This window comes from Miscanthus floridulus, chromosome 11, assembly GCF_019320115.1.
Source record: "Miscanthus floridulus cultivar M001 chromosome 11, ASM1932011v1, whole genome shotgun sequence".
Classification (NCBI taxonomy): Eukaryota; Viridiplantae; Streptophyta; class Magnoliopsida; order Poales; family Poaceae; genus Miscanthus; species Miscanthus floridulus.
In genome coordinates this window covers 14411668-14430572 of record NC_089590.1, presented here as the reverse complement: position 1 = coordinate 14430572, position 18905 = coordinate 14411668, and the positions used below count along the sequence as shown (strand labels likewise).

At 42.0% G+C, this 18905-nt stretch overlaps 1 pseudogene; it reads left to right on the top strand.

The window, feature by feature from the left end:
- Nucleotides 1-16216: 16216 nt before the first annotated feature.
- On the top strand, nucleotides 16217-17385 carry LOC136494645 (senescence-specific cysteine protease SAG39-like; annotated as a pseudogene).
- Nucleotides 17386-18905: the final 1520 nt, after the last annotated feature.

Below are 18905 nucleotides of genomic sequence, written 5' to 3'. Positions count from 1 at the left end.
TCTGTTGAATAAATGGCAATGATAGAAGGAGAAGGATTATCAACACTGGTTAGAAGAGAAGGAATATGAACGTCAACAAGAAGAAGTGAGATATGAAAGAGAACAAGTTGAGTTACATTGGAATTATCCTTTCTTTAGACATTGTTGGAACGAAGGTTTGAGATTGCCTACTAGAAATAATTGTTCAGAATGTAATGAACAATATTGGGAGTTTAGTCAATCTCAAGTCAACCACCGGTCTATCCATGATCGAATTGAATATCAACGTAATGATGTGAATTGGTGCTTAAAAATAGAAGCATTCATGATCGGCTTAGAAATCGAGTTGTTGATCAGAACTGGGCCGATTATGAAGAAGAAGATGATGAAGAGTATGTTTGGCAGGGAAGGACAGTGATATCTAGGAGGCTTAATAAGAAGTTAGAAGAGAAGAGTACAACACCTAAGGAGCAGAGAATTAGAACAGGCTTAGAAATCTAGTAAACCGTAAGTATGGCGTGCTAAACAAACAACCGAATAAGGATCAACCATCGGCTAATATTCAAATGACTTTTCTTTTACCATATGAATTTAAAGCTCCAGTAGATCAAGATGTTTGTTCGGATTTTGATGAATCAGAGTATGAAGAGATGGCAACCCAGTTGACATTGATACAACAAGCTATATTTGATAAACTAATTAAGCATCGACATTTGAAGGCTTTATGTGTGCAAGGTTTTATCGATGGGAAGCCGATGAGTAAAATGTTGGTTGGTGGAGGTGCTTCTATTAATTTAATGCCTTATACTACTTTTCAAAAGCTTGGTAAAGCATCAAAAGATCTGATTGAGATTGACATGATGCTTAAGGATTTTGGGGGTAATGCGCCCAAGACCAGGGGCAATAAATGTTAAATTGACAATTGGAAGCAAGAATTGCTCACTACATTCTTTGTCATTGATGGAAATGGTTCATATAGTTTACTCCTTGGTCATGATTGGATTCATGCCAATTGTTGTGTACCATCGACTATGCATCAATGCTTGATTCAGTGGCATGGAGACAATGTTGAGCTAGTTCATGCTGATGATTCTGTGAGTAGAGTAACAGTTGATCCAATGTATTGGGAACTAGAAGATTTTGAGTGTTTTTCTAGCAAGCAATGGGAAGGAGGCTTCATTAGGATCAATCATGAAGGCCAACAGTAGATCTGAGTAGTCGGCTCTAAAAGTTTGTTTTAATGGATAATCCAATAGATGGTACAGATGGTAAACTAGGACATGGCTTTACATTGGCCGATGAGTTAGAAGAAATAGATATTGGTCCTGGAGATAGGCCTACGTCAACATATGTAAGTGCTAAATTAAATCCTAAGTATAAACAAGAATTGATAGATTTGTTAAAGGAATTTAAAGATTGTTTTGCTTGGGAATATTATGAAATGCCTGGTTTACATCAGTTAATTGTTGAACGTCGGTTGCCAATCAAACCTATACATTGGCCATTTAAACAAGCTCCAAGGAGATTTAATCTAAATGGTCTTGATGACATTAAGATGGAGACTAAAAGACTACTAGAAGCAAAATTTATCCGACCTTGCCAATATGCAGAGTGGATATCGAGTGTAGTTCCTGTGTATAAGAAAAATGGGAAGTTGGGAGTCTGTATTGATTTCAGAGATTTGAGTAAGGCTACACCGATGGAAGGTTATCCGATGCCAATAGCCGATATGTTGGTAGATGCAGCAGCCGGGCACAAGGTAATTAGTTTTATGGATGGTAATGCAAGTTATAATCAAATTTTTATGGCTAAGGAAGACATAGCAAAAACAACATTTAGGTGCCCCAGTGCAATCTATTTGAATGGGTTGTGATGACTATTGGATTGAAGAATGCTGGTGCAACTTATCAGAGGGCAATGAATTATATTTTTCATAAGTTGATCGGCAAGATTGTTGAAATCTATATTGATGATGTGGTGGTGAAATCCAAAGGGTACAAAGAACATTTGGCAGATCTATGGGAGACTTTGGAGTACACAAGAAAACATGGTTTAAAGATGAATCCTAATAAGTGTGCCTTTGGATTGTCAGCTGGACAATTTTTGAGTTTTATTGTCCATGAGAGAGGAATTGAGATTGGTCAGAAAAGTATAAAAGCAATTGATGAGGCAGTACCTCCAACTAATAAAACAAAATTGCAATCTCTACTTGGTAAGATTAATTTTATTAGAAGATTTATTTCAAATATGTCAGCAAAGGATTCTGTCGTTTTCTCCTTTGTTGAAGTTGAAAATGATCAAGAATTTAAATGGGACAATGTGTAACAAAAAACGTTTGAAGAGATAAAAAAGTATATAAAATCTCCACCTCTGCTGGTTTCTGCTCAGCAAGGTAAGCATTTTAAGTTGTACGTGTCGGCCGATAACCAAACAATTGGATCGGCCTTGCTGCAAGAGTTTGAAGGAATAGAACGGATTGTTTTCTATTTAAGTAGAAGACTTTTGGATTTAGAAATAAGATATTCTCCTATTGAAAAGTGATGCTTATGCTTATATTTCTCCTGCACTAAGTTGCGACATTATTTATTATCGGTTGAGTGTACAGTTGTGTCTAAAGCTGATGTGATCAAACACATGTTGTCAATGCCGATATTAAATGGGAGAATGGAAAAGTGGATTCTTGCATTATAAAAAATTTGAATTGAGGTATGAATCAGCTAAAACAGTCAAAGGGCAAGTGATGGCCGATTTTATTACTCAACATCATAAACCAAGCATCGGCTATGTGGAACCTATGCCTTGGACATTATTCTTTGATGGATCATCGTGTAAGCAAGGGGGTGACATTGGTATTGTTATTATTTTGCCTCGACAGGCAAGTTTTCAATTTGCCTTTCAAACCAAACTAATGACCACCAATAATCAAGCAGAGTATGAAGCTATTCTTAAGGGACTTCAACTTCTTTAGGAAGTAAAGGCCGAGTCAATTGAAATATTTGGAGATTCATAGTTAGTTATTAATCAGTTGATCGGCCTGTATGAATGTAAAAATGATATTCTGAAGGGATATTATGATGAATGTCGAAAGTAACTTGAGGGGTTTCCCCTTACTTCTATTCAGCATATTCCGAGAGTACAGAATCAAGAGGCCAATCGGTTAGCTCAGAATGCGTTAGGCTATCGAGTGTTTCAAGAAATCTTAAGTAGTGAGACCTTGGCTAATGATTTGAGAGTTGAAATAGCTGATTACCTCAAGAATCCATACAGAAGTTGCTAGAAAATTGAGATATAAATTGACTAAGTATGTTTTATTGGATGATAAGTTGTATTATAAAATAGTCGATGGAGTTTTGCTTAAATGTTTAAGTCAAGAAGAAGCAAGAGTATTGATGGGGGAAGTACATGAAGGAATATGCAGAGCTCATCAATCGGCTTATAAAATGAAATGGGTTATTTGTAGGTGTGGATATTTCTAGCCAACAATATTACAAGATTGTTTTGAATATGACAAGGGTTGTTTGGATTGTCAGTGTTTTGGTAATGTTCAGAAATTGCCTGCATCAGCTATGAACCTAATAATTAAGCCATAACCGTTCTGAGGCTAGGGAATTGATTTAATTGGCTAGATTTTCCACCTTCAAGTAGAGGGCATAAATTTGTATTTGTAGCAACAGATTATTTTACTAAGTGGGTCGAGGCAATTTCTTTGAAAACAGTAACTTCAAAGAATATGGTTGATTTTGTCAAGGAGCATATTATTTATCGTTTTGGGATTCCTCAAACCATTACTACTGATCAAGAGACAATGTTCACATCAGAGGAATTTAGAGATTTTACTGCCAGTATGGGAATTAAATTGCTAAATTCTTCTCCTTATTATGCTCAAGCTAATGGCCAGATAGAGGCATCCAATCAAATTTTGATTAAGTTGATTAAGAAGAAATTTGAAGAGCAAGCAAGGAAGTGGCACTTGACACTTAATGAAGCATTGTGGGCATATAGGATGGCTTTCCATGGATCGATTAAATCATCACCTTATGAGTTAGTATATGGGCATAATGCAGTTCTTCCTTGGGAGATTCAGACTGGATCAAGACGTGTTACATTGCAAAAATGATTTGACAGCCAAAGTCTATAAAAACCTTATGATGGATGATTTGGAGGACTTAAGTTGTCATTGGCTGCGCACTCTTGAAAATATTGTGGCCAATAAATTAAGGGTTGCAAGGCATTATAATAAAAAGGCCAAGAACAAACAGTTTTGCGAAGGAGAGTTAGTTTGGAAAGTAAGATTGCTGATTGGGTCTAAATACAGCAGGTTTGGTAAATGGTCGCCTAATTGGAAAAGTCCTTATTAGATTAAACGTTGTGCGCCTGGTAATGCTTATATTTTGGAAATGCTAGAAGGGGAAGAGGAATTTGATACAACAATCAATGAAAAATTCCTAAAGAAGTAATATCCTAGCATTTGGATTAATACTTGATAGCTGATTTGTTTGGTCTTCGGCTCTAGTACCCGGTACCAGGAGGGTGTCGCCTTTAGTTTAAAAATCAGCCCTAAGGGAAAAAGCCGATATGATACGTATCGCCTATAGAGAAAAAACAAACACAAAGACAATCAGGTTTATATTTCAGTAGATTAAAAAACGCATTCATAAAGAGAAGTAGAGATTTTATTCATTGATAGTTTGTTCCTAGTACAAACTAATCAAAAAATTTATTAATCACATCCTGAGCGGATGTAATCTCCACGATAGCTATAGCCGCATCATCGAAGTCCTTGATCAACTCCACATTTATGTCGAGGTCGTCGGCCATCGGGATGTCTGGCTCCATGGTGCGGAGCTTGTGCCCGGTCTAGACCTGTGCCACTGCTAGGACCACTGCTACACCACGGCAAATGCTATGGAGGGCAATCTCCTAGGCGCGTGCCAGGACGTCATGCAGGCGGTTGATGAGTAAGGGGCCGTGGGCGTTGAGGGCCATCATAACCGTGTTCGCCGCCAGTTGGAGGTTCTCCAACTGCACTGTCCGGGCTGATAATCATAGAAATAAAGAAACTATCAAGACAAAGGTAGAGAAAATAAGAGCAAAGGTTTTCTTGGAATCCATCTTACCCATCACCATGGTGTCGGACTCAGCCAACCGTGCCTGGGCGGTGTTGGTTTCTTCCTCGGCGACGAGGAGGGCGGCTTGAAAGACCTCGAGGCAGATCTCAAGCTGACCGTTCTCCCAAGTTGCCTCGCAGTAACAGTCCTTGGCTAACCTCCATTCTTGGAGGAAGCACCGGGTGTCATTTCCTGTGTAGGAGTCAGAGGAATCCGATGACAATTCTGGCGTGGGGATGGCAGCGGAAGCAGCATTAGAGGGCTCACCGGCCTCGAGAGGAGGAGGAAGCCTATTGTTCAAGACAAACCCGTAGACACATTAGAAGGTGATTTATTGATAGGAGCAGGAGTCATTTGGTCCTACCTCATGCAACGGAATCGTTGGCTCACCGATATCTCCTCCTCTAGGAGATCTTCTACCGCACGCTTACCACGATTATCCTCGCGCTGCCATGGGTGCTATTAGATCTTAGGAGGAGAAGAGGAAACTGCTATAGGGTCTATGATGATGGAAGGATGTAAGAGAATAAGAGTAGTTGCAAATGTAGATGTGTTTGAGGCCAAAGCCCTTGGCTTGTGTTTATAGCCATGAAGGCGAGATGGTAGATATCTTGGGACGTGTGAAAGCAACCCCAATTAATGAAAGGGGAAGCACCGCTTCACTAATACTGAGGGGAACACGACCTTGATAACTGAGAAGGGATTCAAACGGGTTTTGTGATAAAAGCCATTTTTAGATTCAGTTAGGTTAGAGTAAAGTTAGAAATTGGAAATCAGCTCTTCTAGTCGAACCAAAAAGTATAGTTATATCAGGTTTATGTGCTATAGATATTGGAGTGTAAATTACAAGTTAAGATCATCATGAATGGCTCATAGTGCTTTTAGCCAAATAGCATCAACTTTTGCAATTTGTTGTTTATCTTCTTCAGCTGATCCAGGAATGCTCTCAAGACTGCTGCGAATAGCTTAGCCTTCTTTGACCTTGGTCATCATTTCTTGTTTCTTCTGTTTAATAGCATTGGGGATCTGAGTCAAGTTGGACTCAAGACGTTTAATGGTGGCTTTCACACTTTCTAGTTCTTTTTCAAGCTTAGCACGCTTAACTCTCAGCTGATTTAGTTCTGGTTCAATTTTGGAAAAAGAATTCTTGAAATTGTCGATCAGTTGTGCTAATTCTTGGCTTCCTTTTTGTTAGAATTCTTTTTGGCCATCAAAGCATCACGGTCAATCAGATTTCTTTGAGCCTTTTTCACCTTGGGAGCTTGGTCTTCGATGTTGGATATAGGTATTAAGGCCTCAGCAAGATTTGGTGTCAGATTATCCTTGATGGCTAAGAAAATTTTTCTCATTGGGTCTGCATCCTAGACCAAATCTGCTATGTTTCCCTCGAGCATTGGCAACATATCTTTTAGCCAATTTTTGGTCTCACCTGATAAGGTCTCTTGGGAAGAAATGGCTAATGAGCTAATCTCACTTTCATCTATGTATTCTTCAAACTTGAAGGAGTAGCTCTGAGCTAGAGAATTAAGTGCCTACATGTGAACAAGTGGAATCTTATTAGAAATGACAAATGGGTTGACAATGAGATGAATGGTGAGGGGAACACAATACCTTTTCTAGAAGAAACTCTAGCTGAGGAGAAGGAAGAGCCAATGATGTGCCAACATCTTTTTCAACATTTGGTTTTATTGGCTCTAGACTTTCGATGTTGGTGTCTGCAAGCATCAAGAAGTTTTTCGGTTTATATTTGTTATAGAAGGACAGGAATGAGCATATGAATTTCTTACCATCGACTGTTTGCTGAGTTGGAGAATCAATGGTTTGGGTAATAGCATCAATAGGATCATCTTCAACTGTTGGATTGTTAGACCTTTGCTCTTGTGCTGATGTTTTCTCAGGTGGTGTCTGATAAAGGAGAATGATCAGAGATGAGTGAGGATTACATAAGATTTTAAGTCTTGAGGAGACACCTTGGTGACATCTGGAGGTGAAGTAGAGAGATTCTCATCTTCTGCTATTTTGGGTCTGTTAGAAGCATTGGTTATTTTAGTTGTAATCAGCTCCTTAGGAGGATTAACTGATGAGAGGTTGGTAGACGCCGATTCAAATGCCTAGGATAACAATTCGGCACCCAAGGTAGATTGAGATGCAATAGTTGATGACTACAAGAAAGGGATTGAATTAGAAGTTGGATATCATCTTAAGGGGGAAGATAAGTTAAGTTACCTGAGCAATTGATGATTTTGTTCTGCGAAGTCTCTTCCTAGTGGTGGTTTTCTAAGTAACACCTTGAGTTGCCTTGCATTTTGAAGACTGATATGTGAGTATTGTTGGGGCAGCTAGGTTTTTTATCAACTTTTCAAAGTGGGTGCAGTTGATCCCATTCTTGGGGCTGGACATGGTGGATAATATTCTATGGGATGCCCTTTCCTGTCCACGTTTGGCGGATCAAATTTGATATCCTGCAAAAAAATTTGTTAGATGAATTGATAGGAGAACTTGTTAGATAATCCTTCTAAAAGAAAAAGTAGTAAATTACCTCACTATTAGAAGCAAATTCTTCATCTAGGGCTAAACAGTTGGGATGAATTGGACTGCAGAAGAGGTGAGAGTGTCATTCTTGCCACTAGGAAGCAAACAAATTTGAGAAGAAGATAGCTATTGTCTATTCATGTAGGTAAAGAGAAGAAAGGTCTGATCCTAGTTGAAAAACTCTAGAAGTTTCCATCATCTCGCTGATACCTTCTCTTGGCTTTAGAGTGTTCCTAAAGAATAGTCGAGGAGGTAGTTGACCAAGGCTGAATGCACGGGCCACAAAAGAAGGATTATGGAATTCATAAGATGGGAGGTTATCTGGGAGAAAAGAACCAATATCCATTTTACCATGGCCATGGCAAAATTCGGCTAATGGTACATAGGGTTTGATAATACAACTAAAAATTGTAGCAACTATTTCATCTAAGCAACCTGTTTCAAACCGAAATTTAACTAGCAGGACTAGTTCATTGTCTTCATCCTCATCATAAGGTAGCCAAGTCAAGATGTTTGCATCAAACCCTCTAAAAAAATTCTTGAAAAGGTGGCCTATATCAACAGCAATTGTTATGGTTGATGCAGCTTGACCATAATTCATACACTGTCGAGTTCTTCCTTCTTTTCCTTTATAATCTTCAGCAAAGTTGGAAGAAGGGAAGCTCGGATTCTTGAGATTGAGTCTTACAATTTTATGCATGTACAAATTCAACCACAATTGTGTTAACCACCAAGGGACACTAATAGTATGCACTAGTTCATTTTTCAGTAATTGAATAGATACTTGGTGCATCAGGTGATAAGCAGACCCTAGCAGATAATTTCTGAGGGGAATTTCATTGCCAGCTGCTAAACGTTTTGCCATGTATTTATGATTATAAGTTGGTCTGCAAGATAACCCACAAAAGTTGAATTTTTCTAGCCACATATTTAGGAAAGCTACATGCTCTCTTTCATCAACAATTGATCCATCCCCAATATGGTTCAGAATATAGCTTGCCTATCCTTCACAGTCTTATATTTTGGCTAATTTCTTGGACCCAGCACTTAAGAAATCATAGGGTTGCATTGATCCTGTTATTCTAAGGCCGATCAACATGTAAATATCGGCTAGAGTGATGGTCATTGGACCGTGACTAAAGACAAAAGCATTCAAAGTGTTGGACCAAAAGTAAGATGTAGAAATCAGAAGCGAGTCATTCATCTCCATTCCAGACAGTGAGAGTGTCAGTCATTGATTTAAGTCATAAATTTCCCAATCTCCAGCCTTTTTCTCTGATACCCTATGGAACCAATCCTTCCATTCCTTAGGCATTTGGGCCAGTTTCTAAGAGGAGTTTTGGTGTTCTAAGAAGACAAATCTAATGTAGGTTGTTTGAAGGGGATCTGGTTGGTTTCTTGATTGATGAAATTGGATGGATTAGGGTCACCCATGGGTCCAAGATAATAGGCATTAGTAATAATAGCCGATGGAATCAAAATTTTGTTCCTCATTTCCTAGAAACCAGTTGGGATGAATTTAAGAAAAAGGAAAATATAGAGTAGCGGCTAACACTTGAAAGGCAGAAGTTTGAAGGCGTACCTCAGGAACATGGTCGTTGGTTGCCATTGTAGCCGAAATGGATCTGAATCTAAGAGAGGTTACTTGAACGGTAGTTTGCTAGAACAGAGGATTTGCTAGGGTTAAGACATTGGCGGTGGTGGCTTTTGACTATTGAAGTTTGCTCAAGAAAGAAGGGGAAGTAAGCAGGCTGAGCAAGCTAGAAATGATACTGTTGTGGTATTATATAGAATTTGGCCCGGGAGATCAGGAGCCATGCGTTTATTTTGGAATAAGCCAGAAATGATACTGCTGCGGCCTATATATACCAACCCCTACCCCCCGCATAAGAAGATAGAGGAGTCATTTGAGAAGATAGAAACCCTAATCATCCTCAGAGCTCCATCAATTCTAGGGCATAGCTAGTTAGGCTAGGTATAGAGGGAGGCAAGCAGGCTTCGCTTGGATTCCTGATCTTGTCAAGAGCGTGGTTTGGTATAATCTTTGTACCCCTCTCTTTTGTAACTATTGTTGAACTAAACGCTATGGCCTATATAATCAATATAGTTGCCGGAAGCGCAAGGGTGCTAACATTCTTGTAGTGGAATCCTGTGGGCACCTTCACCACATGTGGGTTGAATCCTTTGTTGGTCTAGGTTGCTCTGAATTTTTCGTTACTAAGGTCGGCAAACTGGTTCACAGCAAGCCAGAACTTTTGGTTCCCGACGGCGTTGAACTACTCGATGAATTTGATGTTGGCTTGAACACCTAGAACCAATATGCCTTCTTAGTGTCATCCTACTAGACCATCCACTGCTCGTGCCTCGCCATCATGGCCGAGTCATCGCCGGTCAGTTCTCGAGCTGCAAGGAAAACATTGTTTATGGTGGGGCTCTGATATTAATAATAAGGCTCCACCAAAGGCTGCATGGAAGAAGTTAGTCTGGTTTCCAAAAGACAGTGGTGGCTTGGGGGTTCTGAATTTAAGCATACAAAATGAAAGTTTGGTCTTAAAGATTTTCACAAATTCTATAACAGGTTGGATATTCCTTGGGTGCACTTGATTTGGGAGAAGTGCTTGTATGGTCACTCCTAGCCACTTGCTCTCGCTGAGATGCGTAAGGAGGGGCCAAGGGTTTCCCACAAGGAGATGGACGAGATAGGTGGCAAGGGTGAGAGGGACGGTTTGAAAATGTGGATTATATGCTTATTAATTTGTCTGGGGAAGTAGCTAAGAAAAAACCCCTCCTTACAGGAGCGCCCCGGGTATTTATAGACCATACCCGGGGACGTGGTGGAATTACATTAGGGCTAGGACTCTAAGGGTGAGCACTATAGAATAACCAAGGGTACGGCGGTAAACTCCTTTCTCTAGCCAACCACTCCTAGGCCCAATCGCCTTGACAGGCCACTACTGCTGTCAGGATGGTCCCCTCCATGGTGGGCGTTGAACCTTCGCGCACACTCGGTGAGGGTCCACCCATCGTCATCATCCTGCAACCTTCTCGCCACGCTCCTTCGGCGCAGCTGACCTTTGAGCGTGCCACCTGAACGCACAGATGAAATAAATTGATGAAGGACAACCTCATCGCGGGGTGGTACGAGGGCGGCTTAGCTAAGCCTGCGCTGGGTCACGGGTTAGGGGAAGAGCGGTGCTGGGGGTACCTCCCCCCAACTACAGCCCCTCAATGGTCGGGCCCAGTGTGATGGGTCGGAGCAACGTTAAAACTTGGGGAGGGAGGCACGTGTGGGTACCTAGCTTGCGGCACCGGTCCAGCGACGCCCCTATCATGCTCGACTAGAGCTGGGCCTTTGATTGATTTGGGTATATGGGCCTAGTGTGGAGTTAGATGGGACGCGGGTGTTTTCTCGGGGAGTGGTTCATGATTTTTCGGGATGTGCGCCTGCTTCTTTCCTTAGGTTGGGGTGCTTGGTGCCTATAAATAGTAAATCCACCGAGGCATCTTCAAGCCGTAGCAACACAAGAGTGTTGGCTTATATGCGTAGGGGTGGTTCTCGACATGGCACATGATGGGTGTCGACGATAGTTAGCAACCATTATAAACCATCAATATAACATGCATAAGGGCATAAATATAATCACCAACAAAGGTCTAGGGGTTTAAATTAATAAATTCTATGAGTTTTGGTGAATCTATATTTTCTACAGGGTTTATCTAGAAAACCATCAAGGTGGACCTATATGTCAGAATTAATCATGCTTATCCTTAGCGAAACAGACACCAGAAGACTCGAGAGGACTCCACACCGAGGCGGAGCCCGAGTGGCTGCCAGGTGGGGTCAACTGACCCACCTATAGGGCGCCCGCCCCCCTAGGCCCACATGACAGCACCTCCTTTGAATGTTGGTTTTCCACCGTCTCCTAGGTTGTATCTATGCTGTCCTTTAAGTCGGTTTGATCCAATGGTTCATAATGGACGCTCCGGCCTATATATACCAACCCCTACCCCCCTCCCATCTAGAGATAGAGAAGTCATTTGAGAAGACAAACCCTAATCATCCTTAGAGCTCCATCAATTCTAGGGCATAGCTAGTTAGGCTAGGTCTAGAGGGAGGCAAGCAGGCTTTGCTTGGATTCCCAATCTTGTCAAGAGCATGGTTTGGTATAATCTTTGTACCTCTCTCTTTTGTAACTCCATTACTTTTATATGCTTGCTACAATTGTTATGACAATATTAATATTCATCTCATTTATGTTCTTCATTATAATGTTCATCATCTACTTTGATTATATGGTTAGTATAGTTGGATTATCATCATGTTCATGCATAAGTTCGTATAGCGCTCGGTCTAAGGATCCATGGGTGGGTGGTCGACATTGTGTAAGCAAGGTGCTTATACATTGTTTACCTATGGATTCACCCTATATTTTGTGTCATGTGGTAGATCACGGATGTGACACTCCCGTTGAGTCCTTAGTAGTCCACTCCCCAAATATAGGTGCATGTAGGATGTGGTTACGAAGGAAGACAAGCTCTGCATATTTCCTTTTTATATCTATATATTATTTCTAGTCACCTGAAATAATAAAGAACTACTTAGTATTATTCTAGTAGTAATACTAGGTAAAACCAATAAGCATCTCTGGCATCATCATTAGGGATGACAACCTAGTACAAGTAATGCTAAGAGATGTAAGCATATCATAGGTGGCTACTTAAAATAAGTGACAAGTTAATAAATACCAACAAACATTTCTGGCGTCGTTGCCGGCGAAGGTAGCTAGCCAAAGGAAGTATTGATAAACTTATACTTATTGATGTGATCGAAATAACCATTGACCTATGCTCAAACAGGCTTACCCTTGTTTTGTCCACTTTTGTATCTTATGCAGGGTAATGTATGACCAGTTTTGACCTTCTGATAAACTACGTTGACGATCTAGAAGCATTACTTAAGAGAACTAAGGCTAAACTCAAGAAAGTTTTAGCTTTAGAGTTGGAACACAACCAGATAAGGCGAAGCTTAATACCTGAATTTGAAGCCAGGTAGGAGGGCATGTGAGCTAGGAGGCATGACCGCCGCTGCCCCTTAATTTCCCCCCCCCCCCCCCCCCCCTCTCTAGAAAATCCGGAACAGATGGAAATTTTGCTTGCCAAGGATGTCAAGTGTGCTGTCCACTGGCACAGCACATTGAGGAAAGTTGGCTACTTGATGTGCCAAATTGAGAAATTTATGTAACATATATCTTAAGCGAAGCATGACATCTATCTTTGGATTTTCAATTATGTTTCTTCCCTTATTGTCTTGTACAGTTGCAGTCCACGCTTTCCTTGTCTCCAATGCTTTAACACATATTGTGGTGGTAGTGACTTGATATTCATCAAATCAAGAACCTTAAGAGAATGACCACACAATATCCCAATTCTATCAAATTGCTTGCAGCTGCATATAACTATTTGCTTCAAAGGATCGCCAACAAATTTATACTCCTCGTATGTACAATCTCCTACTAGATATGCATTATTTTCATCTACCGCCTTGGTCCAAGCTGCAAAGGATCTTTCATATTCACCTTGAAAAGCTTCAAATATAATAGGTGTATACAACTTGCCAGCCTGCAATGACATAGGTGGTCGTCTCCTCATACCCATTTTTGGTAACCTTTTCCTTTAATCAAATTTAGAATTTAGGTAACTTTTCTTTTAATCAAATGCTTAAAGAACCGGATGACAGATTTGAAATGGATTTTCAAGTCGTTGTTCAAACTCACATTCAATTGTGTACTTCTCATTTTCTTTCAATTTGTATATACTATCCAACCAAATTTGCTTGCTTACCTTTTGCCTCACGAGGTTAAATTTTTGTTCAAATTGTACCATGTCTTCATACTCAAACATGTGGTCGCTAAAATCTGATAGAATACTTAAGCTTTCATTCTTCTCACCATTCTTCTCCATTTTCTTCTCTATTTTCTTCTTCACATTTTCCTTCTCTTCATCCTTCTCTTCATGTAGATGTTTAGCATTTTGCATGATGTGGAAGGCGCATAATCCATGCCATGCTTCTGCAACTACCTTTCCCATTGCTACATCCTGATCTGTGTAGAAAGTTTTAAGCTGTTGTCCAGTATGAGCTTTGGTCTCAAACAACCACTTGAAGGATTCAAATGTCTCATCATACATGAGAGCAGCACCAAAAACTATAGTTATCTAAAGTGATTGAATCCAACAAACACACCAAAAGGCCAGCTCTCCTTGTTTGTTCCAAAAGTAGTGTCAAATCTAACAACATTACCAAAGTGTGCATTATCCATTATCATTTTATCATCAGCCTAGAATATGTTTGTTATTTGTTCTTCACAATCCATTTGCAATGCATACCAGAACGATGGATTCTCAGCAATTTTGTCTTGAAAATACTTAAGCATACTACCTGCTTGTCCATATGCCATCTCTCGTTGGCGCTTAGTCCGCAAATAATTCTGGCGATCACGGAGGGTGTAGATTTTTTTAGATAATGGAAAATTTCCAGCCTCAGCCTTCTTCTAAGAAGAAGAAGCATCAAACTTACTACAGTACCACACCCATAATTAAAACTTATTACAGATTCAGAACTAAAGTTCAAGACGGTAAATGAAGGACCATCCATACGATGCGAAGAACTCTATGGCTCTCGATTCTAGTAGCTTGCAAGCATCAAGAATCCGTTCCTTGTCGTCATCCAAGCGCTGCAAGAGAGCCCAAAATCGTAACCGGTGTGTCCCCCTGAAAAGAACCTGCAAAAAAGTTTTTGGTTGAACTTTATCAAAAACCATATCGTTTCTTGTGATCCATATTGCCCAGCAAAACGCCGCAACCCTAGTCAATAATAGATGATTATGATTGGAACCTCCTAGCTTTGACCAACTATTGAAAAGATGGTTCGTGTTCCATGGAGGATTAATGCCAAACAAAACAAACACAGCACACCAAAGAAATTTGGCATAATGGCAATCAAAAAATAGTGTTGGAAAGTTTCAAGTGTGCTACAAAAACAACAAGCCTTACTACCATTCCAATTCCTTTTAGCAAGATTGTCTTTTGTCAGTATCACCCCCTTCTTCAAGAAGGGTGTAGCTAAGATTAAGTGGACCACCAACTTGGCGAGTAGCCAACTCATGGGCAGCTTTTGGCCCAATTCTTGCATCATCTGCTGTTTCAATTTCAAAAGCTTGTAAATCTGAAATTTTCCTTTGTGACACATTTAAGTGTAGTGCATGATTGTGTTCCAAAACCAGCGCAGACACTTGTAGAATTCCCTTCTCTCGATCCATTTTCAGATTCATGTTGACTTGACAATCTGTTCTAGTTTTGGCTTGACGGCATTTTGTTAGATGATGTCTTTTGTCTGGCAATTGATGACCCTCATTTGCACAAACAAATTTGCATGATGTAATCTTGACATTGGATGTTCTTTAGTTTGTATGCCCTCAAAGCCTTGTTGTCCACCATAGCAAAAGCCAAAATGCCCAAGCTTCATTCAAATTTCCAAATTCCATGCCAACGTGAGGTACCAAACCAGGTAGCATTTCTCAAGAACAGAAAACATAACATGGGCAGGGGACTTGTGCAATTGCAGAGAAAAATCTTTTACTAATTCTAGATCTCATGGCAAACAGAATATATAAGCAAAGAGTCATTGTAAATGGGATTGAAACAATACAATCCATTAACATATGTTGGGGACTAATGCAATTGCAGAGAAAATTCTTTTACTAATTCTAGATCTCATGGCAAAAAGAATATATAAGCAAAGAGTAGCTGTAGTGCTGTACATGGAATTGAAACAACAAAATCCATTTGATATCAAGTAACAAATAATACATAGGGGTTATATTACTCACTTGTTAAGATCGCGATTCACTTGGTTAGCCTCTTCTTCAGTCTCCATGGTACAGAATACAAGATTAGGGCAGCTTGTCACTCGAGCGCTTGAATAACCCAACGAATCGTCCCCTCCATCGATGGAATAACCCGGCGATCACTCCTTCACCCTCCGTCTGTGCAGTTCTCTCACTTTTTAAATCTTCTCGTGCCTTTTCCCTTTTTGCTCCTGTTTCCTTCTCACTCGTCAGTGCTGGGTTCTATGGCTGTTTGCTTCTTGCCGCTGGATCAGCAATGGAGGGCATTGGGCGGAGTACGCCCCTGGACGTAGAAATTTGCTAAGTTGGAGGAGCTGGTTCGGTGTGTAATTCGGGTGTACGTTCTGTGACGTAAATATTAATTCTTCAGTTAACTAATGTGGAGGTTACTACGCGCATTCTAGGATTACTTTAATTTGTATTTCTAGCTGATTGTGGGTCACTCTCAGCAGATACCATACGTTTATTCAGCAAGAACAAGAATATATAATGAGTAACACACTTGACCTGCACGCTGCGGTCCATATGTATGTACTCGCAGCATTAAAAAAATCCACACCTTCACTGATTTACACATTACGGCAATAGGAGGGCTATATAAAGACATACCACACTCCTCATTTCCACACATCCATAGCAAAGAGAGTACACAAAAGCAACAGCAACCAGTTGGAAACAGCAGCAGAGTAGATCATGGTCGGCTCCAAGGCTTTCCTCCTTGCCATCCTTGGTTGTGCCTGCTTATGTAGTTCTGTCCTAGCGGCTCGTGAGCTGAGCGATGCGGCCATGGTCGAGAGGCATGAGAGGTGGATGGCTGAGTATGGCCGTGTTTATAAGGATGCAGCTGAGAAGGCGTGGCGCTTTGAGGTGTTCAAGGATAATGTCGCATTCGTTGAGTCGTTCAACGCCAATAAGAACAACAAGTTCTGGCTTGGTGTCAACCAGTTCGCCGACCTGAGCACTGAAGACTTCAAAGCAAACAAAGGTTTCAAACCAATTTCAGGAGAAAAGGTTCCAATAACAACTGGATTCAAGTACGAGAACTTGAGTGTCAGCGCGCTTCCAACGACTGTGGACTGGAGGACCAAGGGAGCTGTCACACCTATCAAGAACCAAGGCCAATGTGGTAATGTGCATTTCTGGTCATACTTGAAAGACTTGATTGTTTCCGAGATGATATATATATATATATATATATATATATATATATATATATATATATATATATATATATATATATATATATGGGGATTAAGCTCCTGTGATGACATCTACAATGACTGACACGAACAATTATTATTGCAGGTTGCTGCTGGGCGTTCTCGGCCGTAGCTGCCATGAAGGGCATTGTGAAGCTGAGCACCGGCAACCTCATCTCACTATCGGAGCAAGAACCGGTGGACTGTGACACCCACAGCATGGACGAGGGTTGCGAGGGTGGCTGGATGGACAGTGCCTTTGAGTTCGTCATCAAGAATGGTGGCCTCGCCACCAGAGTCCAGCTATCCATACAAGGCAGTAGATGGCAAGTGCAAGGGCGGATCAAAGAGCGCCGCGACCATCAAGGGTCATGAGGACGTGCCAGTAAACAATGAGGCTGCACTCATGAAGGCCGTGGCCAATCAACCCGTGTCTGTCGAGTGACAGGACTTTTATGCTTTATTCCGGTGGTGTGATGACTGGCTCCTGCGGCACTGAGCTGGATCATGGCGTGGAGAGTGACGGCACAAACTATTGGATTTTGAAGAATTCATGGGGCACCACATGGGGGAGAGAAGGGATTCCTAAGGATGGAGAAGGACATTTCTGACAAACGGGGAATGTGTGGTCTTGCCGTGAAGCCTTCCTACCCGACTGAGTAGAAAACAACCAAGAGTATTCTTCGGGTTAGAAAACGTCATCAGCTCGTATTTGAATAATCATATATGTGCCTTCTGCACTCTCATACACAGTTTGTTCTTCATGTATTGTACATCATACACGTGTAACTTTTATTATGTTTGTGAGCTTTGTAAATATCTTAGATGTTTGAAATAGTATCTTAAAGCTCCTTATAGAGTTCCTTGAAGCCCAGAGTGTTCTTAAATAGTCACATAACATTGTGATCAAAATGTCAAGATCATTTCATACAAGTGGATTTGTGTAACACCCCTAGTGTTACGATCCTGTTTAGCACTGCGATTTAGGCCTAAGAAAAATTTCCTAAACAAGTTAATCGGGTTAAAACTTAAAATGAAATAGAAATGAAAACGAGAGTGCTGCTGGCCACTCGTCCCACCTGCCTCGCGGGTACGACGGTGTCGTTCTCCCTGCTCTGAATCGATCACCCGAGTTACTTGCGTCGCGCCACGCTGTCCCTGCATCGATGAAGTTGGCTGAACCCTCACGCTGTTTGCTTGCTCTATCTCTGATCGTCCTCAACCGTCCCTGTCTGTCGTCTCTGCACAAGAGTGTACAAGTTGACCGACTGCTCATCTCTTGCTTGCGAAGCTGGTGGTCTGGTCCGAAATTTTTATTTGGAGCACGTTGTTCTTTCCCCCTGTCCTCGCCTTGTCCTCTCATGCTCTGTGTGTGTTGGCGCGCAGCTGCCGAACCACTGCCACGCCATGTCCACTCCCGGCCTTACGTGCACCGGCACCGTCGACGTTGTGCCAAGCTGCTGGCTGTCGTGGTTTAGTTCAAGTGAACTGATCGACGGGACGTCTCCCTGCCTCTGCTGTCTCCGTAGCCGGTGAGCAAAGTTCAACTCACGAATTCCCACGTCTCTGCCTCGTCTTGTCCCGGTCTGCCCTCTGTCTCCGATTGCATTGCCGAGCTGCCATCCACCTACCGCACCTGCCCGCGTACTTCTTGAGCGCCGAGTCTGAGCCGTTGTCTGCCACTCATCATTGCCTCCGCCGTTTTCCTCTCTCTGCCTCCTTCCCTGACCACAATCACGGCACCATCACGGGTTGCAGCGGCACCACGACCGCGAGTACCGGTACCCCTCCTCTTCCTCCCCGCGCCACGTCTCCGTCGTGTCCGCCCCCGCCACTGCCCAGGACCGCGTCGAGCACAACTCCACGCCGCCCCATGACCCGCTCCACTACCGCCCACGAGAGCCACGGCGCCATCCCTCCTCGCTTCTCCTTCCACGCTGGCCGCGCCCTCGGCCCCGCTGCTGCCCGTGTTGCCGTGGTCGGTCCGATGCCGCCGGGCCACCTTCGCCAGTGCGCCGGCGCCCTGCCGTTTCTTTCCCACTAGACCGCAGCTCCCGTCGACGCCCGAGCCACACGCGGCCCTTCGCTCCCTCTTTCGCTTGGGTGTTGTAGCCTACAGCACTAAGGCACGGTGCCAGGCCGCTCGGTGCCGAGGGTGGGGGCCTGCCTGTTGCCGGCCGTCG